Below are 8,712 nucleotides of genomic sequence, written 5' to 3'. Positions count from 1 at the left end.
GTTCAGCTATGGAGCTAAATGTAAGAGGATGGGGGAAGAAAGCACAAAGGTTGATCACTACTGGACCTCAGACTCTGAACACACCCCATAAAAGAAGTTGCAGGAAAGTCTGAGTCATAATACTGGCAATAATTTGGGAATAATATATAGATATCCCAAGGTGATAATTTGAAGAGGATGACATTCATTTGGATCATTTCGAAAGTTCACTTAAATCCAGCTCATCGCTGTGTCCATTCACAAATATATGCAATAAATCTGATCTACAGATCCACCCATAAGTACACCCACACATATATTCTACCTCAAAAGTAGAGGTTTTTTACTTTCCAAAAATTCTGGTAGAAATCCATCTAAGTTGTAAGGCACTAGACCCCAACTCAAGGAAAAAAAGCAAAACCTGGGGGCTGAAGTTTAATTCTCAGAACATAAAGCACCAACTGTCATGTGGTCCAGATACATGTGTGCGCCCTAGCAGCAACCACACAGCACAGGCCACCACATACGAAGCATTTTAAAGGTAACTTGTAAAGTACACATCCTACATGTGCAATCAGTTCATAAATCCCACATACTAACTCAGTCCCAATTTTCAGTTTCCTTAATAATCATGAGTTTCTCCCTTCCATGTATAATCGAAAGTTTCACTTGGAGAATATCATGTTAATTCAATAGTTATTTCAATAGTACTAAGAATTTTGCCTTTCTAACTATAAAAGGAAACAACAATAAAAATCTAAGCCAATCACCAGCTGCTGTAGCTGAGATCCATGACAATAAAATAAGAAGTACTATTTTAGCATGCAGTCCTAAGCAAATAAAAGATGGGACAACAAAGTAGGAGACGCCTTTTATATAAAGTTAGCAATATACCCAGATAAAGCAAAGTCCACAGATATAGATCCAACAAATCAAATTAAAGTAAATATCTAGTCTAGGATTTGATTTTTACCTTATATACAAGCTAATAAGTTAGCAGGTTGCTGTTTCGTGGGTACTGGTGGAAGATATGGGACTTCTGGATTAGAGACAAAAGGCCTTTTTACTCATGGCCCAGCAAGGAATTTGAACATCAGCATGTGCCAGTTCCCCTGGCCCTCAAGTCCCATTGGAGTAAAGTTAGGGGCCCAGATCAATGCTGTGCACACAGTAGATTTGCAACACAGATGAGGAACTGTGAGCTTAGGGACCGTGATGTTTGCTGGTAAGCAGTAAGCAAGAGACATTATTATGTCCCTCAAGTATATTCACAGTCAACACAACCCTGAGAAATGGTCCAGGTAAAGAATAGTCAGAGATTTGCATATCCAGCAAAAACTACAGGGACATTCAAAGCCTATGACAGATTGTATCTCCCAGCAATAAGTAGTTCTTGACAGCCAAGTGAGCTATTTGCAGTAGGAACAAGCCTGTAGAAGGTAGAGTCACTTTGAGACATAAGGTGCCATCTACCTACTTTAACAAAGGATCTACACCCAGTAGAGTGTGTGCATGTGTATTCATACTTTTCTCAGATGCATTTCTGAAAACACATGGGCAAAACATATTTGTAAATCAAGTTATAGTTTAAATATTCCAGCAGAGAATCCCATAAGTGTATACTTTTACAATGGAAATACCCATCCCCTAATTCATCTGTTTATAAATCTGTGGGGTTATAAATATTTAATTTTCTTAAAGAAAGCTATATCACTACTGGCGCAATTCTGCCATTTGTAATAAGTTGTGGTGAATTATAAAGAGCAGGTCTGACTTGACCACACCCATATAAACAGTCATTGGCAAAATAAATCTCATCCCAATTTCAAAACTACATCCACTTTCTTCTTTAAAGCTTCTCATAACTATTTTTATATGCCTCAGTTCCTGGGTCAAGCCTGACACCACTGCTTTGGGAGGATAATCTGATGTGCTGGGATTCAAAGCTGGGTCACTATGACAGTCCCCTACATACAGTCTTTCTAATACCCCACTCGAGCACAAATTAGCAGGGTTGTAATGAAAGGCCTTCAGAACCGGGATTCTATGTTTTGTCTCTTGTTTTTTACATTTTTGGCCAATATTTCCTCCCTCTAGCCCCCTCCTCCCACCAAGAATAAGTTGTTCTCTCACTGATAGGAGTTTGGAAATTCTACCACTGTTGCTCAGAGCAGTGTGACAAACCTACGAGACTTTCCAGGAAGAAAAATGTCTGTTTTCTGCTTTTACTAGATTACATTTCGTAAATGTATGAACCACAGTCGGCAGCAGTGAAGTAGGGTCCAAGTGACATAAAATATGATTTCTCTGCCATACAAGAAAAACAAAAACACTAATAATAAGAAAAAGAATTTGTAGTGCCTGCCAATGCTTCTTAATAGTCCTCTAGGTATCCCTGAAACAGAACTAAGAACACAGAAAGCACAAAATAAATTTTGTTGAAAATAAGAATACATCTTGTTTGGTATAATCTAATACCAAGTCTTACACTGGTGAAAACATTTTCTGACATACAAAATACTTCACCTGTACACTTTCACTGGGCTTCCCAGGTGGAGCTAGTGGTAAAGAACCCACTTGCCAATGCAGGAGACATAGGTTCAAAGCCTGGGTCAGGAAGATCCCCTGGAGGAGGGCATGACAACCCACTCTAGTATTCTTGCCTGAAGAATCCCATAGACAGAGAAGTCTGGCAGGCTATAGCCCATGGGGTCACAAAAAGTTAGACACATCTAAAGCAAATTAGCATGCACACTTTCATTAGATGATCATCACAATCCTATGAGGAAGGGTAAGACCCAAGAAGCACTTGGGTCAAAAATAAGTAAAAAAACTGATTTTCTTCATGGCACCTGAATAACCCTTAGTCCTTTGTCCTTTCTTGTTCCATACTTGGGCATAAGAAGGTGGCCAACATTTGATGTTACCACGTATGAATGATGGTGATGGTGATTTACTCACTCAGTCACGACTGACTCTTTACAACCCCATGGACAGCATCCCGCCAGGCTCCTCTCCATGGGGATTCTCCAGGCAAGCATACTTGAGTAGATTGCCATGCCCTCCTCCAAGGGATCTTCCCAACCCAGGGATTGAACCCAGCTCTCCCACACTGCAGATGGATTTTTTATCATCTGAGCCTGGAGAGAAATTAAAACAACCAACATATAGTTTTCTGCCCTTTCTACACTAGACACACAGATGGTCACTCAAAGGTCTAATACCAAAGGAAATCTAAGAAGAAAGTCAAAATTTTAAGCACAATCCTGCCTTACAGGACTCGAGGCACATGGGCAAAAATGAATCTGCTCCTCCACTGCCCACTGTGCCTGAAGTTTTAAATTTTAATCTAATACCTGCTCTCAACTTCCTAATTTGTTGACTCTTAAGATTTTTTGATAACAAAACTCTGAGGGGTCTTTCCAAATTCAGCAAGGTGCCTGGAAACTGTGAATCCCATAAACAGGTACAGATTTTGAGCAATGGAGAGAAGAAGTCACAATAGCTTTCAGCTGATGGGAGTAGGTGGGAGGAATGGCAGCAGGACCAGGTTACTCTGGGATCCCCGTGTGATATTACAGAAAGAGACTGGGTTTAGACATTAAATAGAAATGCTCAACCCACTACGGGTAGTTATTTAGCATCTCTGAGCCTCACTTTGTCGTCTGGAAAACTGATCTAGTAATGTTTACCTCACATGACTTTTGGGAGTGTTAACAGCTATCAAACGCATTTGATACACAATCGGGTTTCTTGCTGTTGATTGTGGTGTGTAGGTGTACAGTCTTTGAGGGAATAAATCACATTTTAGTCACCTTTGTATGCCCAACATGTATCACAGAGTACGGAACATGGTTAAGCCCTCAACGTGGCAAGCAGGCCTCATAGAGGAGGCCAGAGTCTAAGTCAGAGAAACATTAAGTGAAGTGGAGGATTTGACCAAGTGAATCCAGTGGGCAGGAGAGGGGAGGGTAAATTCAGTCTCATGAAAGACACAGAAAAACATTAGAACCCCAGGTTTAAAGCTGATTGCCTGACTCTAGTACAGAGATCAGCAACTCTTTTCTGAAAAAGGCCAGATAATACATATTTTCACTTTTACAGGCTCTCCGATCTCTGTTACACTCAGCTCTGCCACTGCAGAGTGAACATGTCTGTGGACAATATGTACGTGAATGAATGCAGCTGTGTTCACTTATAGACACTGAATTTTGAATTTAATATTTTCACATCACAAAAAGATGATATACTTTTTTTCAATCATTAAAAATGTATAAGAAATTCTTAGCTCAGGGCTGCACAAAAACAAGTAGCAGGCTGGATTTGACCCACGGGCCATAGTTCTTTCCAACTCCTGGGCTAGTGAACTGACCCAAGGACACGGTGTCTGCTAACTCACCCTCTGTTCAGGTGAATCTTCAAAAGCCCCATCCTTGCTCCCTGTAAGAGCTTCCTATGCTGCTGTAATAAATCACCACAAACAGACGGTGGTTTAAACAACACAAATGTACCCTCTTATGGTTCCAGAGGTCAGAAGTGGAACCTGACTCTAACTAGGCTAAAACCAAAGTGTTGGCAGGTACGGATCTATCTGAAAACTCCAGGGAAAACCCTTTCCTTGTTTCTTCTGACTTCCAGAGGCAGCAGCATCTGTGGCCACATTGCTACAATTTCTCTTCCATGGCCACATCTCCTACTCTGATTCTAAAGAGTCCTCCTGCTTCTTAAGACTTTTATAACTACATTGGGCCCCACTGGATAATCCAAAGTAATCTCTCCATCCCAAAAGCCATGATTTAATCACATGTGCAAAGTCACTTTTGCCATGTAAAGGAACATATCCACAGGTTCTTGGGATCTGAATGTAGATATCTTGGGGGTCAGTTATGTTCAGCCGCTCAGTCATGTCCAAGTCTTTGTGACCCCATGGACTGCAGCACACCAGGCTTCCCTGTCCATCACCAACCCCCAGAGCTTGCTCAAATTCATGTCCATCAAGTCAGTGATACCATCCAACCATCTCATCCTCTGTCATCCCCTTGTCCTCCTGCCTTCAATCTTTCCCAGAATCAGGGTCTTTTCCAGTGAGTCAGTTCTTCATATCAGGTGGCCAGGTATTGGCATTTCATCTTCAACATCAGTCCTTCCAATGAATATTCAGGACTGGCTTCCTTTAGGATTGACCAGTTTGATCTCCTTGCAGTCCAAGGGACTCTCGAGTCTTCTTCAACACCACAGTTCAAAAGCATCAATTCTTCGGTGCTCAGAGGGGGACACTTTTATTCAGCCAACCACACTATCAGGCTTTCACAGAGTCAGTGCCTCCAAGCGAAGGGGCCACCACTCAGCTCGTGGACCTGTGTCCACACAAAGGGTCACTTGCCTTCCTTTCCTCCCCCCGCAGACTGAGAAGAACGCTGAGGTCAATGTTTTCCAAACCTCATCTCTCTAACCTTTTCCTATGACTCATGATCAGCAAATTAGACATTTCTCTGAGGAAGTCATGCAAATGAAAATAACTCCTCTACCTTAGAAAACCCTTTCAATATTGGCCTTGTTTTCCCCTGAGTTATTTTTAAAGTTACACAAATTTTACTCAAAGGCATACCAGAAATTTGCCTTCAGCTTATCTATGTTCCACACAGACAATTGCATTATACCTCAGAGAATTAATGTGATTTAATTGTATTATATTTGGTGGTAGTTTAATATCAAACTTCTTTTGTATAAGAAATGATTTCTTGGTGAAGTTAAGCTCACTTATTATGCTCATTCTTTATTCATTAAACTCATTAAGAACAGTGGGAATTGCTTATAAATAACGATACTATTGATTTGAAATATTGCAGATAAGTGAGGATATTCTCAGATTGTAAGAGCATAATGCTTCTTAGCAATTTTCTTGGGAATTCATATATTGGGAATCTTTTACAGCATACTTTCCCAAGAATGGATGACACACCTTTTAAAAATCCTGTCTTCTCTTGTAAAGGGAAGCTGGACCATAAAAGGACTACTGTCTTTCTCAGAATCTGTTGAAAGGAGCTAAAGCCAAGGCTACCACATATGGTTGTACAGGTTATTCACTGCATAAAGGCAACCACCAAAATGAACTGAGGCTGAATATGGCCTGTGTTCTGCTACCAAACCATACATCCTAGCATAGGACTATCAAAACAATCAGGGATCTTTTCTTAATTCACAGAAAGTGACTGTGTGTGCATGCTAAGTCACTGCGGCCATATCTGACACTTTGTGACCCTACAGACTGTAGCCCACCAGCCTTCTCTGTCCGTGGAATTCTCCAGGCAAGAATGCTGGAGTGGGTTGCCATGTCCTCCTCCAGGGCATCTTCCAGACTTGGGGATTAAACCTGAATCTCTTATGTCTCCTGCGTTGGCAGGCACGTTCTTTACTACTGCTCCTGCTGCTGCTGCTAAGTTGCTTCAGTCATGTCTGACTCTGTGCAACCCCATAGACGGCAGCCCACCAGTCTCCCCCATCCCTGGGATTCTCCAGGCAAGAACACTGGAGTGGGTTTCCATTGCCTTCTCCAATGCATGAAAGTGAAAAGTGAGTGAAGTCGCTCAGTCGTGTCCGACTCCTAGCGACCCCATGGACTGCAGCCCACCAGGCCCCTCCATCCATGGGATTTTCCAGTACTAGCGCCACCTAAAGAGACTGCATGCTCATGAACCCATGCAATCCCACTGAAGAGGAGATATCTTTTTCTACTTTGCAAAGGCACCCCATGGACCAGCAGATGTCTTGGCTGAAGTCCATTTGGCCTAGCTTAAGCAAAGAAAATCCCATGGACAGAGGAGCCTGGCGGGCTACAGTCCATAGAGTTGCAAGAGTCAGACACAACTTAGCGACTAAACTAAGCAAAGAATGGAAATTTATTGCAAGGTTGCAAGTTTATTTCTTAGGACTCAAGAGCAAGATGTACAGTAGAGATCATGTGGAATTACAAATATATATATATATATATATATTAGGTTGACCAAAAAGTTCATTTGTGTTTTTCCATAACATCTCTTAGAAAAATTTGAACTAACTTTTCAACCAACCCAATAGAAAGCTGTCAAGAGGGAAAGGTAATAACTAAATATATCAATATTTACCTGCACATGTAGCCCCCATAACCTCCTTGCGATATCATAATAATTCATCTCATTCTGTAGACACAGTGTCTTGCCAAGGCCACTCAGCTGGCCACTGAGAGAACTTCCGAATCTAGGCCCGCATCTGCAATGTCCTTGCGCTGTTCACTGCTCTACACAGCCTCTCTCATCCTCAGCATGCAGCTGGTATTCTCAGAGCTCCTCACTGACACTGCCTATTCTCCTCCTTGCAGACACACGGGAGAAATGTATTTCTCCTCGAAGTTGAACACACATGTGTGATTTACTTTGGTCAGTGAAATAGAAGACATGCCATGGGTCATTTCCAGTCAGAAGCCTGTAAAAGCCAGTGTGTGATTTGCTCTCCCTCTTCCCTTCCAAGGTGACCAGAGACATTCTAGGTGGTGGTGGTTCTGTTGGCCTGCATCCCTGAAAAAGGGCAATTCAGAATAGAGATCTCAGTCCATATACAAGTCCCTTGACTTGTAACTCAAGGGAAGAGTAAGCTTTGACTAATTAAGCCACCAAGAATTGGGCATGTTTATCATTGCAGCATAAACCCAGTCTATCCTGGCCTGCATAGCCATCAAGGGCCCTTCTACCTTTAGCAGCTGGTAAGTCTCACCCAATGAGTCACACGACTTCCTCCCTTTTCCGACTTGCCCCAAACCTTGACATCTTTCACAGCTCAGCTAAAATTCCACACACCCAAAATGTTTTCATTAACTTCCCCAGCCTGGCCTTAATTCTTACTCTTTGTAATCAGAGTCATGCTGACTATAATCATCATATAAATTAGAACCCAATCATATTGCATGTAACACATCTCATTGTATGCTGTTTTAACTTGTTTCTTTAAGATAAGAAAGAATGATTGGTCTTTTCAGTGCAGAAATCATATTCTGCATTTCTGCAGACCTCCTGCAGCATGGCGGGAATATTGGAGTAGAGACCTAATAAACAGTTATGATATCAAGAAGAGCACATAAAGAAGGGAGAAGATGGACAAGACAAAGGGAACAGCAGGTCTGATCATCCCTCCCCCCGTGCACCTTGACAGATTTGAATAATGAAACATTGATCCATACAGAGGAAGGAAAGAGTTAAATTTTCATAGACTATATTCTGAGACAGATAACATCATTGGAGGTTATATTTCTCATTAATATAAAAGAGTTAATTGTACATCTTGGAAATTCTATTCTCTCCAAATCTTCTTTTAGAGTTAAGTCATGCATGATCCATTTATATTCAGGCATTCACCCTGACAGTGTCTGGTTCCGTAGGGCCATCTTATGCACCTGCCCTAAGGATCCACTGGGGCTCTAGAATCTGTTCTTGTAGTGGAACATTTTTCTGAGAAGATGACCTACACTGCAAAATACTTCTATAACCAAAGGCAGGGCATAAATATTTGATAGCATGAAGTCCATGAAAACACATCTTCATTTCAGTAATGTGCTATCTCAGAACATATCACTGGGGGAGCAGGGCTTGCCTGAAAGATTCAGCAGCTCCAATTTGCCGGAGCTCATTAGCATGCCCCAGAGAACAAGCACAGCAAATAATTCTAGATCCCTGCTGCTCGTGGGCTAGTTAACATGGACTG

Source organism: Bubalus bubalis, chromosome 2, assembly GCF_019923935.1.
Source record: "Bubalus bubalis isolate 160015118507 breed Murrah chromosome 2, NDDB_SH_1, whole genome shotgun sequence".
Taxonomy (NCBI): Eukaryota; Metazoa; Chordata; class Mammalia; order Artiodactyla; family Bovidae; genus Bubalus; species Bubalus bubalis.
The sequence above is the reverse complement of the archived record's forward strand: the minus strand, read 5'-3'. Positions refer to the sequence as shown.